A 15363-nucleotide genomic window follows, 5' to 3' on the forward strand; every position below is an offset into this window, starting at 1 on the left:
CAAGAGTGGTGAGGTGCAGTCGAAAGGGCAGGTCGGGAAGGCAGACAGAGCTTACCTGTGCTCTGGGAGGCTCTGGGAGCCTCACTAGTACCAGTCACCTGGAGGAAAAGCTGTGGTTTGAGCTACTCGAGACACACTGCCTTGCATTCCCAGAGCCGCCCCTGGGTCCTGGGCGGGGGAAAAAAACCATCACCAGCAGCCACAGTGCATGTAACCAGGAGCTGGGCCTAGTGGGCCACATGGCCTTGGCATCCAGAGCTGGGAGTGGTAGACTGGCTTGGCACTGGGACTTGCAGCCCCACGTGGTGAGGTCTATGCAGGGCAGAGACCAGAGGCCAAGCAGCGCTGGAGACCCAGAGACCCCAGGGCGTTGGCTGGTCAGGGCACAGGACCCTCGGAAGAACATGCTGCCTCCCTCTGGAATCTTTCCTTGCCTCCAGGGTTTGGGCAGAGATGGTACCAAGTCGCAGAGTGAGTCACAGGGTCTCCCAGTCTCTTTACGACCTAGATTGTGGGTCTCTGGTCATGGTCTGCACTGACCCTCAGGATTGAAAGAACCCATTGTAATGATTTATTATTATATGGGGGGGGGGGGAATCCCAGAGGGTATCCCATGCATGCAGGGAATCATGCTGGCATGCTGGACAGATGCAGCTGTAGCTGGCAGGCAAACCACGCCATGCCGGCATGGCAGTGGAACGGCAGATGGACACTCACAACCCAGAGGCTGCATATTAACATTTATCTGTTTTGATACATATATATATATATATATATATATATATATATATATATATATATATATATATATATATATAGAGAGAGAGAGAGAGAGAGAGAGAGAGAGAGAGAGAGAGAGAGGTGAGTTATGAGAGCAAGTAGGAGAACAAGGGCACTGAATTCTCAAGATTACTTCAAGCTGGAAAGGGGCAAAGTATGCGTGGGAGGAGCATGGTGGGAAGCATGAATGAAGAATCATCCAGTCAGCTGTCATTGTGGAGATCTCAGTTGTCTGTCCCTTGAGTAAGCTGTGTCACCGTGAAAATCTCAGGCATCTATTTCTTTGAATGTGCTCAGAGGGCAGGTTGCTAGAAGAAAAAAAAATAAATTGTTGTCATTAATGTATGAGACACGAGAGCAGGTATGTCCTTCATTGGGACATCTTGGAAAGCAAGGTTCCAGTTGCTGGGCAGGTGCCTGCCAGAGCCTGGAGAGGTGGTACCAGCCATGAACTGAGGGATTTGTTCTTGAGGATTGTAGGAGCCATCACATATGCTATTTCTCTGGAGGTAGGGGTGCATCCATCTCAGTTGGTGTCCTCGGTTAGGGGTTGGCATCCTCGGAGCTAGTACCAGCTGGTGCAGGGGCTGGCAAATCTGAAGAGCTCCTTGGCCCAGTCAGGAGAAAGGAAGCTGCAAAATATGCTTGAAAATGGGTGTGGTTGAAATGAGCTCTGGAGACTGTCAGGTTTTGTCAGACAAGATTTTTTGATGCAGTAACAGATTTTTTTCCCAGGAGCCTGTAGGTATCTTTAAGACAGCTGAAATAGATTTATATCATAGCAAAAGAGTAGAAAATCCATAGAAATTTAAGGACTCTTAAGAACTGTCTGTAGTCAGTGTTGTATCAGTTTATCAAAGCTGCATTTATTAATATTAAAATTTTGAACCTCTGGAGTTATATTTGAAACCAGTCTATCATGTACCATGAAGTCTGTGAATGAGGCATAGCTGTCTGTAATTTTAATAGGAAACTTATTAATTAACTGTCAATAATCTTCAGATTGGGGCTATCAAACTTGGATACACCCTAGTCATCAAACATGATTAGATCTGAGAAGGATAAATTTTAAGAAGTAAGACAACTTTCCAGCTACCTAGGCAGCAATCCCAAGTCTCTCTGTGCTTGCCTGGGGGTGGGGGGCTATCAAAGGAAGCATTTGTTCAGCTGATAGGCCCAGAAGATCTGACAGATTTTTCTGTGGAGTAGGGATTTGGGGAGGTCGTCCTACCTGTCTTGGCAGAGAGGACAATCTATCCTATTCCTCCTCTTTATTCATGGTCTGGACAAAATCTCAGCATTTTGCTGCATGGCTGGCCTTGCCATAAGCTTCCAAGTGAAGGTTCTGTGCCCATGTATCTTCTTGGAGATGATACAGAATGTTGCTACCAGAAGCTGACATGTCTCTTTTCCATAAAAAGCTTTTATATTAAATACCATATTCTCAGATCTCTACAGGTGTTTGAGGACTGGGGGAAGAAAATCTGATAGATGTATTTATAACTTTGAGAGCATGTATATGACTTAAATCTGAATATACAGGTTTCCCAGTTAGTTATAGATTAATGAATTATAGATTATATATTATAAATATATTCTATTATATATAATTATATTATATTAAAATCTATATTATATATATATATAAATACAGATTAATTAGCAAGGATGGGGGGCTGATATTTGAGCACAGTCAGATCATAATCCTGAATGACTTATATAGAAATAATATTTCCTTAACATCATACAATATCTCCCTGGTTATGCATAAAGAAGGTCAAATGTCTTATCTTATTGCAGAACCATTTTAATTAATAAATAGCAATGGGCATTAGATAGCCAATCAGTCCTCTATGTCAGGAGGTTTTCATTCCTAACCTACCCCTCCAGCCTGTCCTGGGAATAAGGAACACAAGACGATATATTCTCCGTAGCTGCTTCAAGCTGAACTGGGGCCCAGGTGGTCAGAACCCAGACAATAGGGTATTTGTCTGAAGCATGTGGTTGTCTGACCTGGCTATAGAGTCCAGGGGACAATTATGTTTGGTTGTGTTCCGCAGGCAGGGATGGGACATCTGAAAAGCAGCAGTGGACTCATACTTATAGGTTTAAAATCCTGGGCTTATGACCCAATAGTATCAGAATTGTATTAATGTTAAAATTTAAAATTTTAAGCATTACTGCTGCTACCCTGTCTCAGTGTAGGAGCATCGTGTCCCTACCCACCCAGTAGCAGGGAAAGGAGTGCCAGGCCTTGAATGAAATTCCCTCCACCCAGATGGTTGGAGCTTGAGAGAGAGGCAGCTGGGGAACCTTTTCTCCAGCCCATGAAACAATGGTGAAATAATGTACAGCAGGATTCCCTAACCTCCTTCCATACCAACAGCATGAGTGCTGGGCACCCCACTCACACTGCCCTTAGTAAAAATGGTTGTGAGGTCATATGACCTGCCTGTTTTGACCTTAGCCAAGATAAGAGCTAGACCATGTCATTGCCCTCACTTACATGCCCTACCATGTGGCTGTCCTTATTTAAGATGGTGCCACCTCAAGCCGGGCGTGGTGGCGCACGCCTTTAATCCCAGCACTTGGGAGGCAGAGGCAGGCGGATCTTTGTGAGTTCGAGGCCAGCCTGGGCTACCAAATGAGCTCCAGGAAAGGCGCAAAGCTACACAGAGAAACCCTGTCTCGAAAAAACCAAAAAAAAAAAAAAAAAAAAAAAATAAGATGGTGCCACCTGATCATGTGATGACTCCTATCAAATATGGTGCCTGACCATTTTTTCTTTTTTGAAAAGACAAACTGAACAGATAAGAAACAGGTAAAGTAGAACACTTAAAAGTTAGTCAGAAACAAGTGAATATGACCATCTCTCAAGCGCTTTGTAACATCAGTAGTAGAGGAAAGGCAGGCTGCTGGAGGAGGGAGGGGCAGGGGCTTCACAGAGCTCAGCCTGCATGGTGACTGCAGGGGCAAAAATGCAGTCAAGTACCAGATGTTTGTGTAGCTAATCTGTGGGCTACCAGAGGGGCAATATTACATGTTGCTGAAAGGAAGCCAGCAAAAAGTGGTGATGTAATTGCTTAGCTGGAGGAGCATGGGAGGGGTGGGTGATGGGGAGGTGGCTGTGATAGGGTAGGTGCATTTGTTCACAACAAGGTATAACGGTGCATGATAACAAAAGGACCATTGTCACAGAGGGGCTATGGGCCATGGAATTAAGGACACAGGCCGTGCCTCCATATGTCGTCACACGGGCTGAGAGCTATGGGCCTAAAAGACAGCAAGTGAAACAAGACTGACCTCCGGCATCCCAAAAAGTCATCAAGAATGAGCAGCTCAGGGTAGCTAATGGACCATCATCCAATGGCTATGGGCCATGGAGGGCATAGGCCCAAGGGGCTTAGAGCTCAAAGGAGAAGTGGTCAGCACCACATTTGAGAGAGATGAATGAATCCTCAGTTGTGGGAAAACAGCCAAAAGGGAGGGGAAGAACCTTACCAATCAGATAGGATGAAAGAGTTTTTCCACAGTCCTCCAGCTGGAAAAGTGGAAAAGTGGAGCATCCTGTAACTTCTCCAAGAAGATACATGGCCACAGAATCTTCACTTGGAAGCTTATGGCAAGGCCACCCACACAGCCAAATGCTGAGATCCTGTCCAGACCATGAATAAAGAGGGTCAACAAGGATAAATTGTCCTCTCTGCCAAAGCAGATAGGATGACATCCCAAAATTCCTACTCCACAGAAAAATCTGTCAGATCTTCTGGGCCTATCAGCTGAACAAATGCTTCCTTTGGAGCTTCTACCCACCCTGGCCCCAGCAAACACAGAGAGACTTGAGACTGCTGCCTATGTAGCTGGAAAGCTACCTCACCTCTTAAATTTATCCTTCTCAGATCTGATGTTGTTTGATTACTAGGGTATATCAGTTTGACAGCCCCACATTGGATACAAAGGTTATGATTTATTATTATATGAGGGGACCACTGAGGGCGTCCTATGCATGCAGGGAATATGCTGGCATGCTGGACAGATGCAGCGGTGGCTGGTGGCAACACACTCCATGGCAGCAGGGTGGCAGGTGGACACTCACAACCCAGAAGCTGCATCTGCATGAAGATGGTTTATTATAAGGAAAGATAAAGAGAAAGGTAGGAAAAGACAGAAAGGAGAAGGAGAGAGGGGAAGAAAGAAAGAGAAAAATGTTAAGGTGCACACCTCTAAGGAATGAAGCAGAAGAGAAGAGAGAAAAATGGGCAGAGTTTTTCCTTAAAAAGAGACTTTTACATCAGGACACAGGGTGGCACCAAGGAGCAGGATCAGAATATTAACACCCACAACTTCTAGTTCTGGACATGAGAAAGCAGGATGGGGTTTCTGCTGGCAGAGGCAAGGTGAAGAGCTCTTTGGCTAGGAGCCCTGTTCTGCCACAAGGCTAGCCTGGTGAGCACACCATTGTCCCTGCTCAGGTACCAGAGTCCCCATCTTTCCAGGGTCCCAGATGAGCCAGAGCCAGGGTGCCTCAGGAAATATGAGGATTGGCACTCAGGACAACATAAGCCAGGAGTCTTCACACTAAGACACACATAGGCCCCTCTGAACAGGTGACCAGAGACCCATATGGCTGGGATTTTTAAGTTATAAGACTCTCATCACAAAGTTTTGGCAGTTAACATCAATAGTGGGAGAGGGGTCCATTCCTTTAAAATGAGAGCATTTCTGTTGAAGCACTACTATATCAGTTATGGTTTGAGCTATTTCATCTGTTTGTCTTACTGTGTTGTATTAAGTATATAGGACAACAAAAGCCAAGAGATGCCAAACCAGGGCACACCTCTGGACAGGTGACCAGAGACCCACATGACTGGCATTTTCAGGTTATGGAACTCGTACCACAAAGTTCTGGTGCTTAATATCGATAACGGGAGGCAGGGCCCATTCCTTTAAAATGAGAGCATTTCTGTTGAAGCAGTTGCGGTTTGAGCCATTTTGTCTGCCTGTCTTACTGCGTTGTATTAAGTATATATGCCGACATGCCCATGGCTTGATTGCTAATTATCTTCTCATAACTAAAGGCAATAGAAGGCTCTGTGGTTCCTTAGTCATTGACTGACTCAAAATTTCTCTTCAAAGGTACCTTGTCTGTCTCAAATTGAAAAAAATAATCTCAATTTACTCATTTAGTTGGCCTAAGCATTGTTTTCAAACATGCGCAGGAAATCAGGGTGGGAAGCACAAAGAGCACTTTTCTAAGAGCTTTATAGAGTCATACCTTTGACTGGAACTCTTTCAAGAAAGTTGTTGCACAAAGACTCAGGATGCTTGAGGAAGCACAAACCCCCATGTTTCCTAAGCAGGCACCATGGAGTGTAAAAATGGCTTCCAATTCCCAGGCAGCCTTAGAGAGTCCTTAAGAGACCTTAGTAGAAGACATAAACTTTCTCACGTCTCATCACAAGTGAAATGATGAAACATTACAAGTTCACAGGCATGAAAAAAATTCACACTTAAATTTAATTAGAAATATCAAAAGTTGGGTATTACTCTGGAAAAAAGTCACGGAAAGCAGGGACTGGGGTGCCAGAGTGTGAAATAATGCTGGAGAAAATACAGAAGTGACAGACATGCACCTCAAGTCACTACACGTGAAGAAGGCTGATGACTTTTTTTTTCTTCTCCATGCCAAACGCAAAGGAAGGCAGCAAACCAAGGAACTTCACAGAACTTAACAGTTGGTGAGGCTTGTTGCTCAGTTTGGGCAGTGTGAGGCAGAGCAAGCCCCATGTTTTCTCTCAGACTGAACTTTAGTGGCCTTCTATACCCCATGTGAAAGAGGGCAGATTCCAGAGCTCCATGTGGTGGCACAGGGCAGTGGTATCATGTTGGAGTCTGAGAAGGCAGGATTCCTTGACCCTGGGGGGGGGGCGTTGGGACGTGTGGCAGGGTCCTGTGCTGATCCCTTTGGGGAATGAGGTGAGTAGGCACAGAGTCAAGAACACAGACTCCGGGAGAATATCGAAACAACAAGCTCAGTTTATTGTGGAAGAGGCAAGCTTTATATACCCTCTACCCTACATCTGGGGAAGGTCTGATGAATATGCATCTCTTGGTGGACCATGGCTGCCTCTCATTGGTCCAGGTCATCTCAGATCACATCTCAGTTGCTGTTGCTAAGGCCCTTAGGCAGACCTAGGTTGGCTCTCAGGGATTATCTTATTACTGGTTTGGGCCAGCTAGCCCTCAAGCCTGTTAGGGCTGAGTCATTCCACAGGGACCAGCCTGGGCAACACAGTCAAAACCCATCAGAACATTTAAAGATGTTTTAAAAAACAGACTTCCACTCTTCTTTTCATTCAGTTCTTCAGAAGGAACAAATGGATCTGTATTTTAGGGTAGGCAGGGTAGTTTTAAAGCAAACAGGCTTTCAGTTGGACAGAAATTACTTGAAGGCAAGCCATAGGACAAGCATGGGTGGAGCCACTAGAGTAAATTAGACAAAAATATTTGTTTCTGTGAAGCATTAGCTTCATGGATTTAGCTGCCCAGCATAATGACTTTGTAATGAATAAGAACATTGCCCATAGTGAAGTAGTTCTGTTTTGAGACTTGACTTTGTAACTTCTTTCTGTTCCCATGAGAGCTACTTGCTACCAGTGCTGGTTTGTTCAGTGGTTAGTTGAAGTTTTGGTGTAGATATTATCTCACAACAGTTGCTAACTTCCTTCATGTGTTATTTCTTATAAAATGAAGGAGATGTCTTTTTGGAAAAGTTCACTTAGTAACTGTCATGGTTTGAACCAGAATGGCCCCAATAGGCTTGGGGCCTATTGGGCAGCTTGGTGACAATTAGCAGATGTGGCCTTGTTGGAGGAAGTGTGTCACTGAGATTGGATTAGAGGTTTCAAAATCTCTAGGCCCAGTCTAACTCACTCACTCACTCACTCACTCACTCACTCACTCACTCACTCACTCATCTATCTATCATTTACCTATCTATCTCTGTCTCTTCCTCTCCCTGTCTCTCCCTCTCTCTGGCAGCAACTTGTGGATGATGTGAGATCTCAGTTACTGCTCCACTACCATGCCTGCCTGCTTCTGCTGTGCTCATGGACTAACCATCTAAAACTGTAAACTAGACCCAATTAAATGCTTTCCTTTAAAAGTTGGCTTGGTCAGGGCATCTCCTCACAGTAATGAAATAGTAATCAAGACAATAACTCATTTTAAAATAATTCTATATGTCTGTTTTGTAGGCAGGCTCTCATTTTGTATTTCAGGAAAGACAGGAACTCAATACGTAGACTAGGGTGGCCTTGAAGTCATGGAAATACTCCCATGTCAGCTCTGTAGAAATGCCCCAACCACACCCAGCTAAATAATTTAAACTTTGAAGTGTATATTTAGAAATATGTTTCTTAAGCATCAATGCTTAAAGTTTCTTCTTTTGTCCAACAGACTCATACTAAGTAATTAGTGTTAGCCTTGAATGTATAATTGTACATCAGCACCCTTACTGTTCACATTACAACTGTGCACCATAAAACCCAGCCATGTCTTTTCTTTTATTTTAAATTATATAATAAATAAAACAAGTTACATTCCTCTACATTCTTCACAACAATGTTCTCTAGGCTGAGTCCTTGTCAGAACATGAAAAAACACAGCAAAGAGCCAAATCATTCATAAATGCCAGGCCAGCTCTGGTGCCTCCCCCCGCCCCCCAAAAAGGCAGAAGGAAATTGGTGAATTCAGTTAATATAATAAGTGGATTTGCTTCCTGTGTGGTAAAATCAAGATGAAAAAGACAGGCTGTGCTCCTTCAGGGCAACAGAAGTCAGTGGTGCCTGAATCACTTTGCTATTGTGGTCAAGTGCTCATCAGAAGACTGATGTAGAAGACAAGTAGAATGCTGTGTAACAACTAAAACATACCTAATAAAGTACTACACAAACCTTATTCACCATTGCAAATTATGGTAACAAATTTAATACACTGAATGTGATGGGTCAGAAAGCAAAAATTTGAAAGAAAAAAATAGAGGGGTAAAAATTCATTAAGTATTTCCCCCGGTTTTTCTTTCTTTCCATTTTTCTTACCTGTTTTTCAAACCTCAGGATTTCTATATGTTAGACAAATGCTCTATCTATGAACTACATCTCCAGTCCCACCCAAAAGTAATGGTAATATTAACCTAAATATTCTTAATATTACATTTTTCTTATTGAAAATCTCATAATATATACAATGAAACATAATTATACCCACTCCCATTTCCTTTCTCCAACACTGGAGTATGATAAATATACCAAGGGCTGGGATGGGTGACAGAATGGAATGACTCTCCTTCCCTGATAGCTATCAGCTGCCACTACCACTTCCCCAAATTTTGGCTCGATTGACCTTATGCACATCATGTGCAGACTGCAGTGAGTTCATGAGTGTGGTAACCAGGTCAAGTCCCAATGTTGGTATTTCACAGCACTCCTCTCCATCATCTGGCTCTTACCTTCTTTCTGCCTCCTCTTCTATGATGTCCTCTGAGTTGTGGTGGTGACAATGGGGGGTGGGCTTTGTTGAGAAGGGTGTCTTATTTAGAACTGAGCACTCAGTCTCTTTTTCTCAGCAAACTGACCAGTATTCATCTCAACACTGACTCCTACCAACTGCGGAAGAAGTGTCTCTGACTAAGGTTGAGAACACCCCAGGTCTATGGATAGGAACATGGATATTTAAAGGCAATTTGACCATTTAGCAAAACAACAATAGAAGTTATACATTACACTCTGGGGCATCCATGGAATTTTGATTATAATTATAGTACTAGACATGAAATTACCTCCTGTGGATAAGGGCTCAGATCCAATCAGTGCATGGCTAATCACTCTATAGTGGTTGTACCACTATTGCACCAGTGGGCACTTCTTGCCTGACAGGTTGGTTTGAAGCATACAGGATGCAGTGACAGATAAGGCCATTGATGTCTCTTCTCCACAACTGTCTGTCGACCATCTTCTGGCACTATGAAAGAAAGCCAGTTGTGCTGGTTAGTTTGTCAGCTCGACACAAGCTAGAGTCACCAGGGAAGATGGAAGTCAATTGAGCAATTACTCCATTAGATTGACATGTAGACAAGTCTGTGGATCATTTCCTTGATTACTGATTAATGTGGGAGGGCAAAGTCCATTTTGGGTAGTTTCACCCCTGGACAAGTGGTCGTGGGTTGGACAAGGAAGACAGCAGAGTAAGCCTGTGAGTGGTGTTCCTCCATGGTTTCTGCTTTAGTACCTGCCTCCAGGTTCCTGTGTTGGCTTTCCTCAATGGTCTATGACTCAAGAGATGTAAGTCAAATGAACTCATTCTTCCCCAAGTTGCTTTTGGTCATGGTCTTTATCACAACAATAGAAAGCAAATTAGGACAACAGTATCTTGGTGTAACTAGTTTTGTTGTTGTTGTTGTTGTTGTTGTTTTTTAATGTGATCATCTCTCTGTATCTTCCAAAGTCAGTTTTCTGAGCAAGATGAATGGAGGTCCTGTTTTAGGCCAGCTAACAGTATTGATTTGAGGTTATTTGTTAGAATTTCATAGCTTGGTTTCATTGCTAGTTTGGGGAACAGGCCAGTAAAACAAACTTAGGAGAACTTCCAAGAAGATAAAGTCATATTGTAAAGTTTATAGAAGCAGGCTCTTTTAACAGCAATAAAACTGCAACACCCACATCTGCTCTCATGGTATGCTACATTTCACTGTAGCCTTCTTTTTAATTGAAATCTCTTACATATGTTTTAAGATAATGTCTTTCACAGTTTTTGTCATGCCTTTGTGCTGCATGCACACACACATATGCACACACACTAAGTTGCAAGATTGTTTGCTAACTAACTTGAATGTCACTTAATACAAATGTGTAATAAGAATTATGTGACTGTAGGGAGCAGATGAAGCCCTGAGTGAATGAATATTGTTGACTTGAGCAAAGTCATGTCAAGGACCCCAATATTTCTGACCCATATGAATGGTAAAGCCTTCTCTAAGTCAGGCTCAGGGCAATGACAAAGACCTCACCTAGGAGTATGGATGTGATGAACAATTGACCTTTAGCTGAAACCAGTACATGCAGAAACTATCAACCATAGCCACCTCCTCCTTGTTCAGCTGTATACCATAAACCTGCCTCCTCCATCAGCTGTGCTGGCATGTCTCTATAGAGAACACAGCACATACAATCCAAGCTTTTCTGCATATGTGTCTGTGTCTGTCCTTTCTTCAATCCTTCATTACCCTAGTCAGGTGAATCCCAAAGCCATGCAGGGCATGGCATGTAACATTTTTTCATAAGTACAATTTTAAAATATCATCTCTTCCCTTTATTATATCATAGGTTTTTGGTGTTGTGGGCTTTGAATCCTGATGGGGGAATGTCTTTCTATACACTATGAAAATATGTTGCTCTGATTGGTTGATAAATAAAGCCATTTGGCTGTGGCAAGGCAGCTTAGAGGCAGATGGAAAATCCAAACAGATAGATAGGAAAAGAAAGGAGAGGCAAAGCAGATGCCAGACGTCACCGAAGGAACAACATGCCAGCAGACCGCTAAGCCACGGCCACATGGCAACTTATAGATTAATAAAAATGGGTTAATTTAAGATATAAGAGCTAGCTAGCAAGAGGCTTGAACCATAAGCCATGGCCATGTAATTTGTAATTGATATAAGCCTCTGTGTGTTTACTTGGGTCTGAGCAGTTAAAGGACCAGGTGGGACACAAGAATTCTATAAATGGCTGGGCGAGACCAGGAAAACTTCTAGGTACAGAACCCAGAGCCTCTCACATGTCAGACAAGGATTTATTACTGAGCTACATCCAGATCCTACTTCCCATTTTTAATATAATTAAAAATGCATAATAGTCTTTAAAGGATTATTTACTCCTTTTTAAATACTTGCTATAGTTTTTACCTTGAACATCTTACAAAGATCAGTAGATGGAAATGGGTTACTAGATGCATGCTCAACAGGGGAATATTGACACTCTGAATCCTCTTCCTCTCTCTCAGGCCTCCATGGGCAGGAAATGAGCAGCTTCCCTGGCCACATGCTTCCTCTGTAATGCACTGACCCACTGCACGTCTAATAGCAATAGTTCAGACACTTCCAGTGCTCAGGTAAATAGACCTGTCCTCTTTCAGGTGGATTACCTAAGTTACGTGGGCACAGTAATAGAAAAAAGCATATTCAAGCCAAGATGGTCAGATGGAACCCTCATTGTACATCCCTGCTCTTCAGCAGCCCACATCACCAGTGGAGAGGTCTAGGTAGTTCTTGCATCACCTGGCTCTTCTCTAGGAGATATCAGTGGGGATCAGTGTCACAGGCCATTCCACATGAAGTAGAGTAGCAGTGTGTACACATTACCAGTAGTTTGTTTGTGTTATTATTTACAGTTTAACTTTGAATTGTATAGTTCTTTAAGTTTTAAGAAATACATTTAATTTATTCTCTTTTTCAACTATCAACAACTCAGAGTTTTTAATGTAAGATGCAGATGTGATTTAAATATTTATATAATAAAAAGTGAAAAATGAGAAAGATCATTTATAACTTACATTATAAAGATAGTTAGAAATTCTCATATTTCCTTTAGCAAACTAGTATTAATTCTGCCTACAGTTTCATAGATAACATGGGTTTTATTTGGCATACTGAATGGTAGATAATATATTTTAGGTTTATTTTTATTTAAATTTATTTCGTTATTTGGGTTTGGTTTTTCAAGACAGAGTTTCTCTGTATAACCCTGGCTGTCCTGGAATTCACTTTGTAGACTTGGTTGTCCTTGAACTCAGAGATGTGCCTGCCTCTGCCTCCCAAGTGCTGGAACTAAAGGTGTGTGCCACCTCCCAGTTCTCTATCTTTCTTAAATAAAGCATTTTATTTAGAATCTGTTTAAAGTAATGGGGGAATTTTGTCAAGAAAAACCAAGGAGAATATGGATTCTCAATCATTTACTGCTCTAGAGGCAGTGGGACCTAAGAGAGGGGAGCCTAAAAATGATGTAGACTAGAGTATCATGCTATAGTCATCCTTATTCAGAGTATCAGCCAATTTACACTTTGAAGGACAAGAAAAGTCACATGAGTAAAGTGTTCAATCATTAGGGCAAGCTGCAGGTGGCAGACAAGGCCCATACAGAAAAAACACATTTTTCTAAAGAGGCCTGTGAACAGATTACAGTAGCCAGTAGTAATGAGTAATCGGAAGTAAACTCACACCTGTCTGCAACACCTGGGAGGGGCACAAAAGTTTAATGCAAGAACAATTCTGTGGTTTGAAGAAACTGAGGACACATGACTTGTTTTCCTTTCTTGGGAATTTCTCACAAGCACTCAGAAATCTACTTACACAACTCCATTCTTAGACCATGTTCTGACACCCAGTAAACTAGAATTTAGGGAAAATAAGCCTAAAATAACACAAGGCCCCACTATCATTTAAAAAATGGCTTCTTATTTGAATATTTTTCAAACTATCATTCATTGAATCTGGATTTCCCTCTGAATTCCACACAGTTCGGTCATAAAATAACTGTTCTCTCCACAGAAGTTAGGACAAACGACACGACAAACAATTCAGTTCACACCTAGCAGGGCCTGCAGTGGGCAGCGCCCACTTTGTAAAACTGTGAAACAAAGGCACTGAGTACACGGATGAAACAAACAAGAGACAACTAAGAAATGAAATATTTTGTGAATACACGGATGAAACAAACAAGAGACAACTAAGAAATGAAATATTTTAAACATTATTAATCCAGAAACGGCACTCTACTTTCTAAGCAAAAAGTTATCATTTTGGGGAGGGTCCGTGGCGCGGGAGGTGCTGGTCCTGCAGGCAGTCGGGCGCGTGGGCTCTCACGAGGGCAGCTCGTGGCATCCGGCGCGCAGGCCCGCTCAAGAGGTCGTACATGCTCCCGCATCTGAACAATGGCTGGCGGGTAGACCAGGCTACCCTTTCTGAGGAGGACCGCGTGGTCGTCATTCATTTGGGACACGACTGGGACCCCACTTGCATGAAGATGGACAAGGATCGAAGAGAAATGGAAGATAGTGGGAGATCTTTCTCATCTTGTATGAGTCCTGTTTGGATATCCCAGCTGTTTTAAAGCAAACGCGGTTGGTGTCGCTTGTGGCATCCTCTCTGGTTCTCGAGTCTGATAGGCCTCTCTGCTGCCAATATGAACATCCGCTGTGCTGGGCCAGATGACCTGATGAACATGCAACACTGCGACCTCCTTTGCCTTCCTGAGAACTACCAGATGAAGTACTATTTCTATCATGGCCTCTCTTGGCCCCAGGTCTCCTACATTGCTGAAGATAAGGATGGGAAGATCGTGGGTTATGTCCTGGCCAAAATGGAAGAGGATCCTGATGATGTCCCTCATGGACACATCACCTCACTGGCTATGAAACGCTCCCATCGGCGCCTTGGCCTGGCCCAGAAGCTGATGGGACCAGGCCTCACAGGCCATGATTGAGAACTTCAGCACTAAGTATGTATCCCTGCATGTCAGGAAGAGCAACCGAGCAGCCTTGCACCTTTAATCCAACACCCTGAACTTCCAGGTTAGTGAGGTGGAGCCCAAGTCCTATGCAGATGGAGAAGATGCCTATGCTATGAAGCGGGATCTCTCCCAGATGGCAGATGAGCTGAGACGGCAGCTGGTTCTGAAGAAGGGCAGATACGTGGTCCTGGGCTCCAAGGAGAACCAGGGCAGCACACCTGGTTCTGAAGAGGCCTGTCAGCAGGAGAACCTGGTCCGAGAGGATAGTGGCCGTGACAGCAAAGACAGCACTGATGTCCGGGACAGCTTGCCAGACTTGGAGTCTACCCCCTCAGCCTGCTGGAGCAGCACGGTTCTTGTCTTGTAGCCTGGCTAAAACACACGTTTCCGGGGGACCTGCCTGTGCTCTCTACCTACTCTGGGGTCATCTTACAGTGATCAATGGCTTCTCATTTTCAGCGCTTAGCAGCAGCCTTGCACATAGCCTCCGTTGATCATGAAGGCGCTCCTGGACACAGAACCTCTGTGCAGGAGCCAGGGAATCTCGAGGCCTGCCATCGCAGCACCTTCCTTGGCTTCTTCCAGCTGCCGTTGTATTGTTTGCGGTTGTCCTGCACTGACCGTGTGTGTGTGTATCCTGGAGATTTCCCTAGAATGCCAAACAGGAAGTAGGGACAACTTGGGAAGGACCCAGCTTTCAGCATTTGCCATTATTTATCTGGGTTTTCATTCTTGAGTAGGCAGGACCGTCAAGTCAGTCCTTATGCCCTCTGCCTCTATCTGGTAGAAGTTACCTCCTCTTGCTTTCTCTGTCTGGAAACTGCCTGTGCCCTGCCCTCCCTCCTTTTGAAGAATGTTCCCTTTCCCAGTGGGAGAAGGCGCTAGGTATTGGACTTCTCCTCAAGCAGAAATCAAATTGTGATCTCTAACCTGAAAAAAATAAAAATACTAGAAAGGAAAAAAATTATCATTTTGAAACATAGGAACACACTAGTAAATTTTATCTACTCAAGATTAGTGT

General features: G+C 43.5%; 1 long non-coding RNA gene and 2 pseudogenes across 2 annotated transcripts in view; 2 read left to right on the top strand and 1 right to left on the bottom strand.

Annotated features, from left to right (window-relative positions):
* Positions 1–813: 813 nt before the first annotated feature.
* The window catches only part of LOC121827176 (uncharacterized), an 85267-nt gene continuing 70717 nt past the window's right edge, over positions 814–15363 (bottom strand). The window contains exons 3-5 of one of the 2 annotated variants that reach the window (XR_013049022.1): positions 9620–9801; positions 4282–4435; positions 814–1088 (exon numbers count right to left, since the gene is read on the bottom strand). This is a non-coding gene — a long non-coding RNA (uncharacterized LOC121827176). The remainder of the gene's footprint in view (positions 1089–4281; positions 4436–9619; positions 9802–15363) is intronic. The other variant, XR_013049021.1, reaches the window with a different exon arrangement.
* Positions 10101–13921, top strand: LOC143271607 (thioredoxin-like protein 4B; annotated as a pseudogene).
* LOC102917603 (N-alpha-acetyltransferase 11-like) lies at positions 14016–15010 on the top strand (annotated as a pseudogene).

This window comes from Peromyscus maniculatus, chromosome 2 (assembly GCF_049852395.1).
Source record: "Peromyscus maniculatus bairdii isolate BWxNUB_F1_BW_parent chromosome 2, HU_Pman_BW_mat_3.1, whole genome shotgun sequence".
Classification (NCBI taxonomy): Eukaryota; Metazoa; Chordata; class Mammalia; order Rodentia; family Cricetidae; genus Peromyscus; species Peromyscus maniculatus.